This window comes from Carassius carassius, chromosome 2, assembly GCF_963082965.1.
Source record: "Carassius carassius chromosome 2, fCarCar2.1, whole genome shotgun sequence".
In the NCBI taxonomy this organism is placed as follows: Eukaryota; Metazoa; Chordata; class Actinopteri; order Cypriniformes; family Cyprinidae; genus Carassius; species Carassius carassius.
In genome coordinates, this window is record NC_081756.1 from 39,186,107 (window position 1) to 39,202,658 (window position 16,552).

The following is a 16,552-nucleotide window of genomic DNA, read 5'->3' on the forward strand; positions in this document are numbered from 1 at the left end:
AACTAGATTGGCCAAATATTAATTCAAGAATGAAGCTATTATATCAATGAAATGATTCAGTTTAATATGTTTGTAAGTCATTGAATCTACTAACTGAGTCTTCAAACACTTCATTAACTTTTAAGTTTAAATATATACAGTACATATTGGATTCAATATATATGTATATAAGTAATACATCAATTTAAATATTAGCCTTTTATTATTTTGTCTAATCAAGAAAAAAAAATATTATACTATTATTAGTATAATAATATCCTATTATTATACTAACCTTAAACTTCATTCAACGTGCTATTGATTGTACAGTCAGAGTTTAAGGATGGAATACTTCACTGGTAGTAACACATCTGCTCACCGTTTTCCGGTGATGTTGAATCATCAATAGTTATGTTGTCAGGGGAATTAACGTTAGTTGCTCTCCGGTCCCACCTTCGGTTCATAGCTATTCTGTCATAAAATAAATTCTAAATGTTAAAAACTTACATATCCACAACTTAAATGATATGGATACGATTATGTTTAAAGAAACTCACTTAATCAGTTACAATTGTTGTGTTCTTTTGTGCATATTGGCCAGTAGGTGGAAATAGAGGTTTGCGGTATAGTGAGTGAGAGAGTCTTTTGTTTTAACAACAATTTTCGTTGATTATACAAATTCGTTTTGTAGAAAATCAGTCACAATGTTTGACTATTGTCCAGATTCGAGTGCGACAGTTACCAAGCAATGCTGCTGCATGCGTAGATTGTAACGCACATGCTAAATTCTTCCCAGGTTTAGGAGTGTTAGATTTCAAATCAACTCTGTCTCCGATTCCATCATGTTTTCAAAAAGTTGATTCCGGTTTAATGATCTCGATTCTTAAGACACAATGAGATGCAAAGTTAATAGTGCAATAACTTCCCAGTATTAATTATTGATTTTAAAGGATCATGTCATGCCTGCAGCATGCCAGTGGAATTAATTACCATCACAATTTGGAGTGGTCTTATGATCTTGAAAAGAAGAGCCGATTCTTTTTGAATGGATTTGGAGTGAGCTTGCGCCCATAGTTTCTGGTTTATTTTAAAATGTCCAGATTAGTAAAGGAAGTTTTGTGTTTATTTCGAAAACCTAGTAGCACAAACAAAAGTGTTGTGGATGCAGAAGAAAACTCTTTTGCACTGGAGAATGTGCAATGTGCAAATGCAAAGAAAAAATGAAACTTGAAAACAGCCACGTCGAGATGGATATCATTGGTAAGTTACGTGTTTTTCAAATGACTAAAATACTTAGGCAGACTATTATTTTTATGATATATGGGGAAAAAGCTTTATAAGTATAATATTGTTTTTCACCAGGATTAACAGACGTTGCTGCCATCGAGGGATTACAACGACTAAAAAGTCTACTGTACATATTATATTAAATTAAAATGTTATATCTAAAATTTGCTGTACATACATACTCAAAATATATTTGATTTAGTTAAATTAAAAATAAAAATAAAACAGTGTGACAAGTAACATTAGTAGCCTATATATGCTAAGTAGGGCTGAAACGATTCCTCGAGTAACTCGATTACAAAAAATTTGCCAAATTTTTAAGGAATTAATCAAAAATAGGTCATTGCACTTACATCAAATCACGATATGGACTAATATCTGTAAATATTAAGCCGGAACAGTCTATTTAAATATGAATCCTGCATGTTCTGTGTATCTGTGTTAATGAATGGAGCAGAAGCGCATTTTCATTCATTAAACACACACTGAAGCGTGCGTGACGCTCGCAGTGATTTCAGCATCTGCTGTCTCACTAAATAAGGACGTGAACACATGAACAACATCTCCAGAACTGCTCTGACAGTCACTTCATGAGCATTTGACTATGAAGGACTAAAATGCCTTCATATTTGACCGTTTGATTTGAGTAAAACTAGCATCACATACACAGAACTGTAAAGGTACGTCAACCCGTCAAAATAAAAGTCCAGTTTAGTTTAGTTATTGCGGTTTAGTACCAAAAAGTTAAGTTTGCTTAATTTTCAATAATTAAAAGATAAATTAAATTAATGTTTTATGTGTTTAATGTTTTCTGTGCATCTCAGAAAATGCTTTATTTAAAACCCCAACTGAATGGCACTTAAATGCACTTAATTCATCTGTCCACTTTATTGTCATTGTTCACAGTACAAGTACAGACAGAGAAACAATGGGTACTAATTAAATGTTTATTTTTGATGTATGCATTGCATTCTATGCATTTAAAAAATAAAAATATTTTTTTCTAAAAAAGGAAACTTAGTTGTTCATTGTAAGAGACCCAGGAGTCTTATTTTCTCTTGCATAATTAATATTGCACTTTAATTAAGCAAAAACACATTTTATCCGATTACCCCATTAATCGATGTAATTTTTGGTAGAATACTCTATTACTAAAATATACGATAGCTACAGCCCTAATACTAAGTTTCAGTTAATTATTGTGACATGCTTAATTTGTTCACAGCAAGGAAACTCAAATGGCAGAAAGCGAAATTCAGTTTGTTTTCTTTATTTTATAAAAAAACACAATGTTTTGTTTTCATTGTGAGTGCACACAAAAGCAGACCCTTACAGTGATTCATTATTAATCTCTATGACAATAGACAGGAGTATTTTAAGTGCTCCTGAATAAGGAAACTGCAGAAGTGTTTACGCCGGCGCACTCACTCACACACACACACACACACACACAAAGGAGCATCTTGAATATGCCAATATTATGAAATATTTGGATTTGTGCCAAATGAGAGAGGTAGGGTACACGAACACAAAGCTTTATTTAAAGGGATACTCCACCGTGTTTTCATATTAAACTATGTTTTTCCCTTAACTAAGACGAGTTGATACATACCTCTCTCGTCTCAGTGCATGCACTCAATCGCTTTGGCGCGCGGTGACACTTTGAAAGCACTTAGCTTAGCCCATTCATTCAATATGGGCCAAGCAGAGAAGCTACCAAACACCTCCACATTTTCCCTATTTAAATACAGTTACTCGCGTAGTGTAACTCGACCTAGGACGGTAACACAAAACAAAACGTTGCACTTTTCTAAGCGTGTAAAATGGATAACTATATTGTATGGCGGAATACCATGGCAAGTGCTTTCAAGCACTTCGTCTTGGCGCAGTAATATCTTCACTCGTGAAAAATCCTCTCACCGGCCCCCGCTCCCTCTAGTGAAGATATTACTGCGCCAAGACGAAGTGCTTACAAGCACTTGCCATGGTATTCCGCCACACAATATAGTTATCCATTTTACACGCTTAGAAATGCGCGAGAGAGGTATGTATCAACTCGTCTTAGGTAAGGGAAAAACATAGTTTAATATGAAAACACTGTGGAGTATCCCTTTAACAGTTGAGTGTGCAAACCTTTAACCCCTTAAGTGTCACCCCCCATTTTTGAAAAGGTGCATTATCCAAACTTAAATTGTTATAATTCATGAATGCTTTGGAATCTTTTTAAAGAAGATAATCTTCAGATCACTGCAGAATTTAAAAAATTTCAAAATATTAAAGTATCGAAAAGTTATACAAGTTTAAATTTACTCTAAAGAAAATGCACTGTACCATTTTTATTGTATTTCATATAAAATAAATATTTTGTCATATTTTTGAATCCAAAATTACTATAAAATTAAAGTCTTGTGTCTAAATAAGTTATTTTCCAAATTTGAAGTTAAAGGGATACTCCACCCCTAAAATGAAAATTTTGTCATTAATCACTTACCCCCATGTCGTTCCAAACTCGTTTTAAAGCATTTTGGATGAAAACAGGGAGCTTTGTGACTGTCCCATAGACTGCCAAGTAGGTTACACTATCAAGGTCCAGGAAAGTATGAAAAGCATCATCAGAATAGTCAATCTGCCATCAGTGGTTCAACTGTTATGTTATGAATTGACGAGAATACTTTTTGTTTTCGAATAAAACAAAAAATAACAACTTTATTCAACAATTTGTCTCCTCTGTGTCTCTCCACATCAACGTAGCTGTACGCTCTTCTGTGTCAGCCATGACACAGGATGTTTTCTTTCAAATCAAAGCATGAATATACATAGAAAACGCTGCCTGCATACAGCTCAGATTCACCAAAATGGCGCTACACTGATGTGGAGTGACACGGAGGAGACAGATGGACTATTCTGACGATGTTTTTCATTTCTTTTATGGACCTTGACACTGTTACTTGGCAGTCTATGAGACAGTCACAAGTCAAGTCGTCAAGTCACCTTTATTTATATAGCACTTTAAACAAAAAAGATTGTGTCAAAGCAACTGATCAACATTAATTAGGAAAACTGTGTCAACCATTTGCAATCAAGTCAACAATATCACTGTAAATGAAGTACCTCCCTGTTTTTTATCCAAAATATTTTAAATTGTGTTAAGAAGATGAAAAAACCTTTTACAGGTTTGAAACTACATGGGGGTAAGTGATTAATGACAAAATTTTCATTTTGGGGTGGAGTAACCCTTTAATATAAAAAGCTATACCACAAGCAGCCACCAGGTGCCATCTTTTTTTTATGCAGTTTTCTGTCACAAATTACAAAATTTCTTTGTCAGTATTGCTTGTCAAAAAATAACCAAATATGGAATCTTGAGTCTCAGACCTTTCCGATGATATTTTGTCAACATTATAAAAACATATCTGATTCTAAAAGACCATAATACATTTTGTTGGGGTGCGTTCCGTGCCGTTATGGCACCCCTGGATAACGAATACATGTATCGCTAAATGTATTACCCCATATACAGTGTTTATATACAACACACACACACACACACACATATATATATATATATATACTTTTGGTCTGTTCTGTATATATATATATATACAGAACAGACCAAAAGTTTGGACACACCTTCTCATTCAAAGAGTTTTCTTTATTTTCATGACTATGAAAATTGTAGAGTCACACTGAAGGCATCAAGGGCTATTTGTCCAAGAAGGAGAGTGATGGGGTGCTGTGCCAGATGACCTGTCTACTTTGAAGAACCTAGAATATGACATATTTTCAGTTGTTTCACAATTTTTTGTTATGTATATAATTCCATATATAATTCCACATGGATTAATTTATAGTTTTGATGCCTTATTCAGTCTGAATCTACAATTTTCATAGTCATGAAAATAAAGAAAACTCTTTTAATGAGAAGGTGTGTCCAAACTTTTGGTCTGTACTGTATATATATATATATATATATATATATATATATATATATATACATATAAATACTGAAAATATGTCATTTATAGGTTCTTCAAAGTAGCCACCTTTTGCTTTGATTACTGCTTTGCACACTCTTGGCATTCTCTTGATGAGCTTCAAGAGGTAGTCACCTGAAATGGTCTTCCAACAGTCTTGAAGGAGTTCCCCGAGAGATGCTTAGCACTTGTTGGCCCTTTTGCCCTCAGTCTGCGGTCCAGCTCACCCCTAAACCATCTTGATTGGGTTCAGATCCGGTGACTGTGGAGGCCAGGCAATCTGGCGCAGCACCCCATCACTCTCCTTCTTGGTCAAATAGCCCTTGATGCCTTCAGTGTGACTCTACAATTTTCATAGTCATGTAAATAAAGAAAACTCTTTGAATGAGAAGGTGTATTCAAACTTTCGGTCTGTACTGTATATATATAACTATGTATATAAACAATGTGTCAATAATGCAAGATGACAGTTAAAGGCAGTTCATCATTGAATTCAGTGATTTCATCATCTCAGTTCAGGTTAAATAGTATCTGTGCAATCATTTGCAAGCAAGTCAAAAATATCGCTGTAAATGAAGTGCCTTCCTGTTTTGTCATAGTACACAGATTTGTCGGTTCATTCGGTGTTTACTGCTCAGGTCTGATTGTCTATCTGACGAGCAATCAGATCAGCGGAAGGTGTGTCCTGTTCTGTGGGTCTACAAATAGTCCTGTGTTTGTCTTGTTAGCTGTCAGATAGTTGTTACTGGATCTCTGTTGTCTCGCTCCGTGCTCCCAACCCCTCCCCCCCCCCCAATAACATACGAAGACATGCACCAGTCACTTTGTGCACTATTGGTCTGCTCCCTACCTCATTCAGCATGGAACTGACGTCATTCTACCACCTCATCAGTCAGTTTAAATAAAATAACTGCTCTTGAGCCCTTTTTCACTTTAATCAGACTGAATACGCTTTTTATCTGCACTGTTGTTCACTTCACTGGTCTGCACTCTATCTGCCATGTGCCTTGCGCTGCTTTATTTAACTTTATTTTTATTATTTCTTTTTTACATACCCTGATTGTATAGTTGTATATTATATTTTATATTTGATCTAGATTTTTAGGCTCTACTGTTAGTGTTATCTGTATGCACCGAGGGTCTGAGAGTAACGCAATTTCGATTCTCTGTATGTATGTACTGTACATGTGGAAGAATTGACAATAAAGCTGACTTTACTTGAGTAACCACTAGGCCACAACTTCCCACCTATTTGGGGTGGAGTAACCCTTGTAATATAAAAAGCTATACCACAAGCATTTTTTAAATTTTTTTCCGATACAAATTACAAAACTTATTTGTCAGTATAGTTCTGTCAAAAATAACTTGAAAAGACTCGAGACTTGAGACCTTTCAGACGATATGTATTTTGTCAAAATTATAAAAACATGTCAGATTCTTAGACCATAATACATTTTGTCGGGGTGCGTTCAGGGCCGTTATGGCGCCCCTGGATATAAATACATGTATTGCTAAATGTATTACCCTATATATATATATATATATATATATATATATATATGTTTTTTTTTTTTTTTTTTAGTTGTATAGTTTTCATATTGTTTTAATGTTTAAATCATTATTAACATTTCTTTTGGTTTCCCTCAGGTTTTCCCAAGGTCTAAGAATGAGACAGATAGACCTGATGGAGGATGGTGTGGCTTCAAGCAGCAGAACTCTATCTTAAATGAAATGACTGCAGTAGTAAGAAAGGTATAAAGCAACAATACAATTATGATTACCATACATTTTTGGGCTTGTCTTTGCAGAACGTAGACTTCCTTGCAATCTGTCTTGAATTATGATGATAACATTTCAAATAAACTGCTTGTTTGCCACAAATGCTGGTTTGTGAAGGCTTAAAACAGAAATTAGGGTCTATCCCAAAACCTAGTGAGCTGCACTGCACCTACCTACCTGCTTTCTAATACTGTGTGTACACCAGAAGCAATTGTTGTCACATTGCATCACATAATACCGCAACAGATAAAAGCTGTCTACACTGAAGGCTACAAACCGGTCATTGCAAAGCACTTGGACTACATCAGAAAAAGGACAGGGAATCCGTTTACTGTTGGGAATTTGTTGTGTCACATCACATCGCGCCGCCAGTGTAGACAATATCATGCTATTGTCTATGCCTATGACATTCATGGTAGCATAAACTTTGAGCAAAATCTAAGAGTGCAGCAACTGTTTTCCTGGATTTTGTCTGATTTGACACCGAATGACCCAGCTGCATGTCATTTGGCTCAAATCCTTCCATTCAGTGCTACTCTCCATAGCTTGTCTTACTGTATGTTATGTTATGAACCAGAGATGGGACCAAGTCACACATGTGCAAGTCTCAAGTAAGTCTCAAGTAAGTCCCAAGTATTTTTTTCTTGGGCAAGTCAAGTCAAGTCACAAGTTATGTCAAGTCAAGTCAAGTCAAGTCCTGTAGTAAGTCAAGTCAAGTCCAAGTCAAGTCACCTTATTATTGTAATTTTACCTGCAGAATCTATAAAGGTAAATCAGTAGCAAAACTCGAGAGGTTGAAGATCTGATTGTGAGAACTTGTCATATTAATATTTGTATTTGTAAGTTAAAATTTACACTCACAGCTCTGATGTGAAAAGCTGAATCTTTCAATTTGCACACACAGACAATGATCAAAACACCCGTGTTTTGAATTGGAAGTTGTAGATTAATAGTCACAAATGTGTAGAATGACATTCGCTCATATATACATATAAAATATGTTGCATTATTTGTCTACTAGATAATACCTGAATGGCAAAATGAATGCAGTGTCTTAAAATCCTGTCAAAGCTAAGGATATTCAGTGAAAACAGTTGGCGTTGTTCATTGGTCGGGCATCGACCAATAAAATGTCTTCATTCGCACCAAAGCCCCGCCCACAGCTCTGCTCTCTCACATCTGCATATACAAGTTCACAAGTGAGTTTTGCAACAAGAATACCGCAAAAAGAGTAGCAAAAGCCAGAGCGCTAGGATTTGAACTTGTACTTCCAGATCTGAGAGGTTGTAAGTGCCGACTTGACGTTGTGCAGCGAAACTGACGTAAAGTGCAAAAGTAAATATGTCGTAAACATGTGTGTATGTCATTTTCTTTGTGTGAATGTCATTCTACACATTTGTGACTATTAATCTACAACTTCCAATTCAAAACACGGGTGTTTTGATCATTGTCTGTGTGTGCAAATTGAAAGATTCAGCTTTTCACATCAGAGCTGTGAGTGTAAATTTTAACTTACAAATACAAATATTAATATGACAAGTTCTCACAATCAGATCTTCAACCTCTCGAGTTTAGCTACTGATTTACCTCCATAAGAATCTGATCTTAATAAAGTTAAAGACAAGATATAAGTAACAGTAAATTAAAATAATTTGGATTTGCATTGTAAATACTCATGTTCAGTAAAATACATCATGGAATCAAACAAAATTGTAACTTCATAAAATTATTTATTTTTCACTTCTGCCAACAGAAATGTTTTACATTTTCAACATTGAGTCCATAAAACAAATAACAGGTAAACATCCAACAGACTCCTCTCTGAACACCCCCCCCCCCCTCTCTCTCTCTCTCTCTCTCTCTCTCTCTCACACACAAAGGACGTGACATGACATGACATTCAGCCAAGTATGGTGACCCATACTCAGAATTTGTGCTCTGCATTTAACCCATCCGAAGTGCACACACACAGAGCAATGAACACACACACACACACTGTGAACACACACCCGGAGCAGTGGGCAGCCATTTATGCTGGGGCGCCCGGGGAGCAGTTGGGGGTTCGATGCCTTGCTCAAGGGCACCTAAGTCGTGGTATTGAAGGTGGAGAGAGAACTGTACATGCACTCCCCCCACCCACAATTCCTGCCGGCCCGGGACTCGAACTCACAACCTTTTTGATTGGGAGTCCGACTCTAACCATTAGGCCACAACTTCCCCTCAAACACAGTTTACATACAACATTAAACTTTCTTACATTTCTCCTCTCTCTCTCTCTCAAGTTCAAGTTCAAGTTGCTTTATTGGCATGACATTTGAGTTACAGTATTGCCAAATTTAGCATTTAGATACAGAATAAAATATGATTACAATAAAATACAATAAAAATAGCAGCAGCAGATAATATTTCTAATATTAATAATAGTAATTATATAGAATTAAGAATATAAAATAAAACAGTTGAATACAATAAATTATCCCTTTCGTATGGTGTGTATGGTGTATAAATATTTAGTAGCTATTGTGACTGCCGTCTCATTCTCTCCAAGTATATAGAGTAGTTTCTCCGAGTCATTTAGAGACAAGAATGAAGGATTCAAAGCTTCAAACTGTGGGAAGAATGTTTTCTCTTGTAGTGCTGTCAGGGGCGCTGCACAAGATCCTGGGCCCTATGCATAGGCAGTCCTAATGGGCCCCCCTCCCCTTGAAAATATATATTCCAGACTTTTCAAGGGCCCTCTCTTCCTTTGGGGCCCTGGTAATCAGTACTGGTTTTACCCCCAGTCCAGCGCCCCGGAGTGCTGTATTTGGGACAGACCAGAAGGAAGTGTTTCTCATCCTCTGTTTGATTCAGCTCACAGTGTTTGCACAGTCTCTCTTCTCTCGGTAGCCAGGATCTTTTATGTCTACCAATCTCTATTTCCAAATCATGATCACTGAGTCGATATTTTGAAAGGATTTGTCTTTCTTTTAATTGCTTGAGTGATAAGTAATTTGCCAGTTTTGTGGTTCTGTTTAGGGCCGAATAACACTGGAGTTTGGTTTGGAGCTCAAATTCATTTTTTTCATCATAATTATACTTCAGCTTTTTGTCAATTAGTTTCTGAATGTTGGGGTTATGATTGGAGTCAGACTCAGTTTGGGTTTCCTTCATCAGGTGAAGCATGAGTGTGTTTCTCTCTCACTCTCTCTCTCTTTCACACACACACACACACACACACACACACACACACACACACACAATCTCTCTCTCAGAGTACATCCGTAAGCCATTACCTCTATTACAAGGTATTGCACTTGCAAAATATAAAATTCGAGAGTCTTGTCTGCAAGCCGAGCACGATGTGGCCTATCCCACCATGTATGCGCCACCGGTATGCGCGCCCATAATGGAAGCAACGCGGTCGCGACGCGCACGCGGTGAGACACGCTCGACGCCTCAGGGGCGCAACTGCCCGAGCGCTTTGGAAACAAGGAGAAAGCGGCGCGACTAGCGATTTCCACGCGTTTTTAGGCGCGAATTATTGACGACAAAAGCGATGACCCTCAGTACCCCTCAAGCTGAGATGTTGATGTGATGTGATATCTGATCTAAGTGGGCGTGGTCTGCGTAAGGTAGAGAGGGCATGACTGATGATGTCATGACATGACAACGCGATTCTCAGCCTGCGCTCCAGCTGAGTAATCAATTTTATTTTTAAAAAATAATTTATATATTTTATATTCAAACTGAAAACATAATGTGATTAACACTCAAGTCATTCAAGTCATCCTGTCTCAAGTCAAGTCAAGTCCCGAGTCTTTAACTTCCAAGTCCGAGTCAAGTCTCAAGTATTTTATTTTTTGTCAAGTCAAGTCACAAGTCTTAAAAATAGCGACTCAAGTCGACTCGAGTCCAAGTCACCAAGTCACAAGTCCCCATGTCTGTTATGAACCATGAAGAGATTAAACATTTTAAAGGTGATAATTCAGCATTTATACAACAACATAGTTAACTGACAACTGTCATTTTCAGCATCTTACTGATAATTGTATTGAGAATAAACAAAACCTAATACAAAAAATAACATTTCCCTCCTATTTTTCCTGTTGTATAGGAAAAAACATCAAGACCTGATGCGAAGTCATCTGAATACAGGTCCAGTAGTAAGTGATTTTTTTGGGCAGAAAAGCACAGCTACATCCAGCAATACAACCAGCAGGGACCTTGCAGTGGAAGCAGCCGGAGGAGTAGCCCCTCTACCATCCACATCCACTCCTCCAGTCTAGTCTTCTAATCCACATCAGGCAACCAGCAAGACCGCAAGCACCATAAAATCATTTGTCAGCTCTAATCCAACACTTCAAGCAGAAATATGCTGGGCAACAAAAGTCGTTATGAGCCACTATTCCTACAAATCATGCGAGAATGCAGCAGATGTTTTCAGAACCATGTTTCCTTACAGTGACATTCCAAAGCAGTTTACTTGTGGGGAGAGAAAAGCAGCATACCTCACCACATTTGGGATTGCTCCTCATTTCTCTTCACTAATGAAGGCCAAAGCCAAGAAAGAGTCTGAATATGTACTTCTGTTTGATGAAAGTCTAAATAGGGAAATTAAGAAAAGCCAGCTTGACATGCACATACGATTTTGGGATGGTAACCAAGTAAACTCGAGGTACCTGACATCATTTTTTATGGGTCATCACACTGCAGAACAAATGCATGAGAAGGTTGACAGTGTGTGTTCAGATATAGGCTTCCAGAACCTGATTCAGCTGTCGATGGATGGCCCAAATGTGAATTTGAAGCTCTTCTCACTGGCCCAGCAGAACATTGACAAACAAACAGGCAAGAAAATGTTAAATGTTGGAAGTTGTGGATTGCATATACTACACAACTCCTTCAGAGCAGGCTGTGCATCCACAGACTGGGAGCTGGGAAACGCTCTGTCAAGCCTTAAATGGCTAATCAAGGATGTTCCAGCTCGCAGGGAGGACTACACAGAAGTCACTGGTTGCACATCCTTCCCTCTTGACTTCTGTAGTCATCGGTGGCTGGAAAATGTGGAGGTGGCTGAGCGTGCCCTTCAGATTTGTCCCTCTCTGAAAATATACATCAGTGCTGCTAAAATGAAAACTGTAAAAGGACCACTTACAAAGTCTTTCAAGACGGCTGAGATGGTTGTGCAAGATACCCTCTTCCCAGCAAAGCTGAACTTCTTTCTAATGGTAGCTAAGGAAATCACACCATTTTTAAAGTTATACCAGACGGACAAACCCATGCTGCCGTTTATGTGCGGTGATCTCACAAATATGCTGAGGAAGTCTAATGGAGAAGTTTGTCAAGCCCAGTGTCATGAAGGATGCAACTACTCCTGTACAGCTTCTTTAAGTTGACTATGCTAACACAGTTGTAAGGGAAACAGGTCAATTTAGCTCAAAGGGAATCATTTAAGATTTTAAAGGGAATTTGAACAGAATCACTGTTTCACGGCTGATCACTGAGACGCCCTGCGATTCACTGAACGAGCCGTTTAACATCAAATCTGCGCTGGATATTAATATCCAAACTATAGTGAAAACACTATCAATTAGCACAGTAACAAGATCGGCAGTTTAAGACATTAACTTGTAAGCACAAAACACAAGATACTTCTCTTTTCAATATGAATAAGGATTTATTAGATAAATCTAAGACGCACTCACACATTCACACAAGTTGCAGGAAGATCGAAAGTAAGGGAAAGATGAGTTTAAGAGAATGGAAATGTGGAATCCCAAGTTTACAGCAATACGTTAAATTGCATAGACATGAACAGCCATCAATCACTTAATCAACCCTCGCATTGAGTTCCTCAATGAGGTTAAAATTATATTAGATACACCAGCACAAATGTCTGAAGGTACATTGCCTGTGTAAAATTGTCGCTGATTGGCTGGAAGTTCAGTAGTCGCTGAAGTGACGTCTTGGGAAGGCCCGTGGGTCGTTGGCTGAAGTTGCAGAGTTGTGTGCGCTGGTTGAAGTTGAACGGGCAGACGAGGTCAGACGGCGTTACAAAACTTAACTCAGAACATGAAACTCTCTAACGGAAAAGAAAAGAAATAAAGTTTGACGAGACTATGTGGTGTTTCTTCTCATCGTGGCTAAGTAGCAGCAGGCGTGCAGGCTAAAGCATGCTGGAACCGCGCTCAAAGAACAATGATGACAAACAGCATGGCTAAAAGCTAAAGCTAAGAAGCCAAGCTAAAAGCTGGCATGACTAGTAGCAAAAGCAAGGCTAGAACTAAAAGCAGACATGACTAATAGCAGAAGCATAGCTAGAGACTAAAAGCAAACATGACTAGTAGCAGAAGCAAAGCTAGAGAGTAAACGCAAGATTTTATGGTGTCCTGGGTATTTAAACTGGCCTGTTGGCCACACCTCAAAAGTTGTCTTGACCAATCAGATATAGTCTTGGCTCGGGGGTATCATAAATCATATGTTTATCTTACCAAGCATGTGGTCCGAATTTTCCCGCTCTTGCAGGGTATAATTTTGGACATGATTCCTATAACATATTTATGATACATTTGAGAAATAATTGATTGTCAGTACTATTTCAAGCAAGCAGTTTCCATCACAAACATACCAAACATGATTATGAATCCTTAAGTTATCCCATAGTTATTAAAAGACATACACAATTAGTGATTATAACATGATAGTCAAATGTGTGGGTTACATATAAATGAATATGGAGTTAAGCGATGGACTGATTCATTTATAAGTCTTTTTGAGTTCATTCTGGTCCATATATATGTACAATTGACAAAGACTTCTGTGGAGACCAGAGGTTCAAAGCCCCTTCCCCCTTAGGAATTTCAGTCTGGTTCTGTTAGGTGGGGGGAAGTCAATGGAAGTGTTTAACTCTCATGGGTCTCATGTCCAGCGTTGCATTTCAATTATGAACAACAAATTTGACAAATCTCTTCTCCGAATTGAAATTGTCAATAATTGTTCTAGTGGTGTTAATGTTGAAAGCTGTTCTGTGAAAGCTTTGGTTGGTTGGTTATCTTGCTTGAGACTTGTGGCACAGAATGTTTTATGACATCCTGAGGAATTCGGCTCGTGTTTCAAACACAGCCCTGATCGACTCTTTAATTTGTCTGGTTCGAGTCATTTCTGCTACACAGTCAACCACATAGAAGTCACCAAACTGAAAATTGGATTTGTCACAGAGCGAGTCCTAGAGCACATGAAACAAAACTCCTCTGAGAAGCTGAGCCTGGAGTTCAGACAGAACTGCAAGCTGTTTTTACTGAAGATGGTGTCCAAACTGTTTGAAAAGGCACCACTTAAATATCTGCTTGTTAGAGGCCTGTCTGTCCTTGATCCAAGAGTGCTTCTCAAAAGCAAAGAGACAAGTGTCCGAAAACTCAGCACTGTTTTACGACTCTTCGTGGAATCTGGCCACATTGAAGAACAAAGCTGTGATGACATTCTGAGGGAGTTTGGCCACTTTTATGACCACAATCTGATGTGTGCATCAGATTCCTTCAGGAATTTCAACCCACAGATGGGAAGGTTGGATGAATTCTATGATGAACATTTATCAAACAAGGCAGAGTTTTACCATCTCTGGGAGGTAGTAAAACTCGTCTTGGTCCTCTCACATGGTCAAGCCTCTGTTGAGAGAGGGTTTTCAGTTTACAAAGAGGTGATGGTGGAGAACCTGAAAGAGCATTCTCTGATTGCTCAGCGGATCATTCATGACCATGTGAACCATATTGGAGGGCTGCTCAACATAGTCTACACAAGATTATGTTGAGACTATGTTCTGTCTGCAGCTGCTGCCAGACAGAAATATCACAATTATCTGGATGACCAAAAACGTCGAAAACAAGATGAGCAGACTGCTCAGAAGAGGAAGGGAGTAATGGAGGAGATAGGTCAGATCAAGGCTAAAAAGAAGAGGATGGAGGAGGACATAAGGGCAGATAGTAATGCAGAGAAAGCTGAATCGGTTGGAAAACTCAGCTTCATCTCAAAATCAAATTGTCTTCGGAGAGCTGCAAAAGAAAAACAAAAAAGTCTGGAGGCTGTAGAAATACAGCTAAACGACAAACTGATGGAGCTCAAATACTCCCCTTCATAGGTCCTTAAGGTACCATATTTTTTTTTTTATTCAACAGAGAGCTATAAAGGCCACTTAAGTTGATTTGTTTAGTTTTGCAGATTTTGTGTTGCAGTATTCCGTGTTGTTTGGTGTATGTTTTGTTGTTGTTTGTTCTATTGTTGTTGCTTTGTTTTTTTTACAACAGGAGTGGATAAGGTCCACTGAAGTCAACTTTAAGTTGATTTCTTTATTTGTTGAGTTGATTGTTAAATTAAATATGAACTTTGAGGTTATAGACCATATACATAAAATGCAACCTTTGACCTAATCTTTATAAAGCACATGTAGCACTTTTGGCCGCATATTCTTTTGCACTACTTTGTGTTGTTAATTCTGTGTTTGACAACTCAAGTTGTTTTGATTTGCACAGTATTGTAAAAAAAGGTGAGTGAGCTGAATCTGATTGACTGTCTACCTCAAAGACAAATGTTTGCATTTTTTATATTTTCACTAAATTAATTGAAAGTGAAATGAACCTGTTGAGTGATTTTGTTTGGGGTAATTGTTTTTACATTGACTCAGGCAGGTAAAATGGTAAGCAAAGTCTACTTAGACACTGATACATTTTGAAAAATAAAACTTGTGATTTTCTTAAATATCTGTTCCTTCTGCTATTCGAAAAACAATTTTCGCTGTTTATAGTATTATCTCTTTTAATGCGATTAAAAAAAAACTAAATATTAATTTTGACTATGTTTTGGTATATAATTTACGGTGGTGTAAGGTGCTGGAAAATGGACCTGGAAAGTGCTTGAAAGGTTTTTGAATTTGATCTTGGAAAAGGTGTACGAACCCTGCATAAAGGATCTTATACATCAAACACAGATTGGTGTGAATTATCAGATTTTCAAAGCTGAGAAACTGGTATTTTACAAGAATATGACAGTGATGGAATCATCTGCTTTTCTTATCGTGAATCTTTAGAGAGCTTTTATATAATGACTCAAGTGACTTGAGGGCAGTTTTAGTAGCCTGTGACCAACTTGTCATACAATATCGAAAATTAGGAACAATCATTGCATTTAGATAGGCCCTGAGGCCTCGATTGTAAAGGAATTTCGAATGTATCTGAACTGTGCCATATTAAATTTTACTGTATTTGTTAACTTTTTTTATATGCTTTTTAAAGCCTAAATTTGGTTCCAATATGACACCTAAATATTTTACCTGTTTTTGATTTGAAATGATTTGTCCATCAATTAAACTATTAGGGTAAATTTGTATTTTAAAACGATTTGTGAAAAACATAGAAACAGTCTTATCTAAATTTAGAGTGAGGCATGAGTTTTTCAGCCACAAAGAAACTTTCTTCATCTCTTTGGTCAGTTTGTGAGCGACTTCTTCTGCAGTTTTACCATGTGCATATAGCACCGTATCATCAGCATACATAATAATT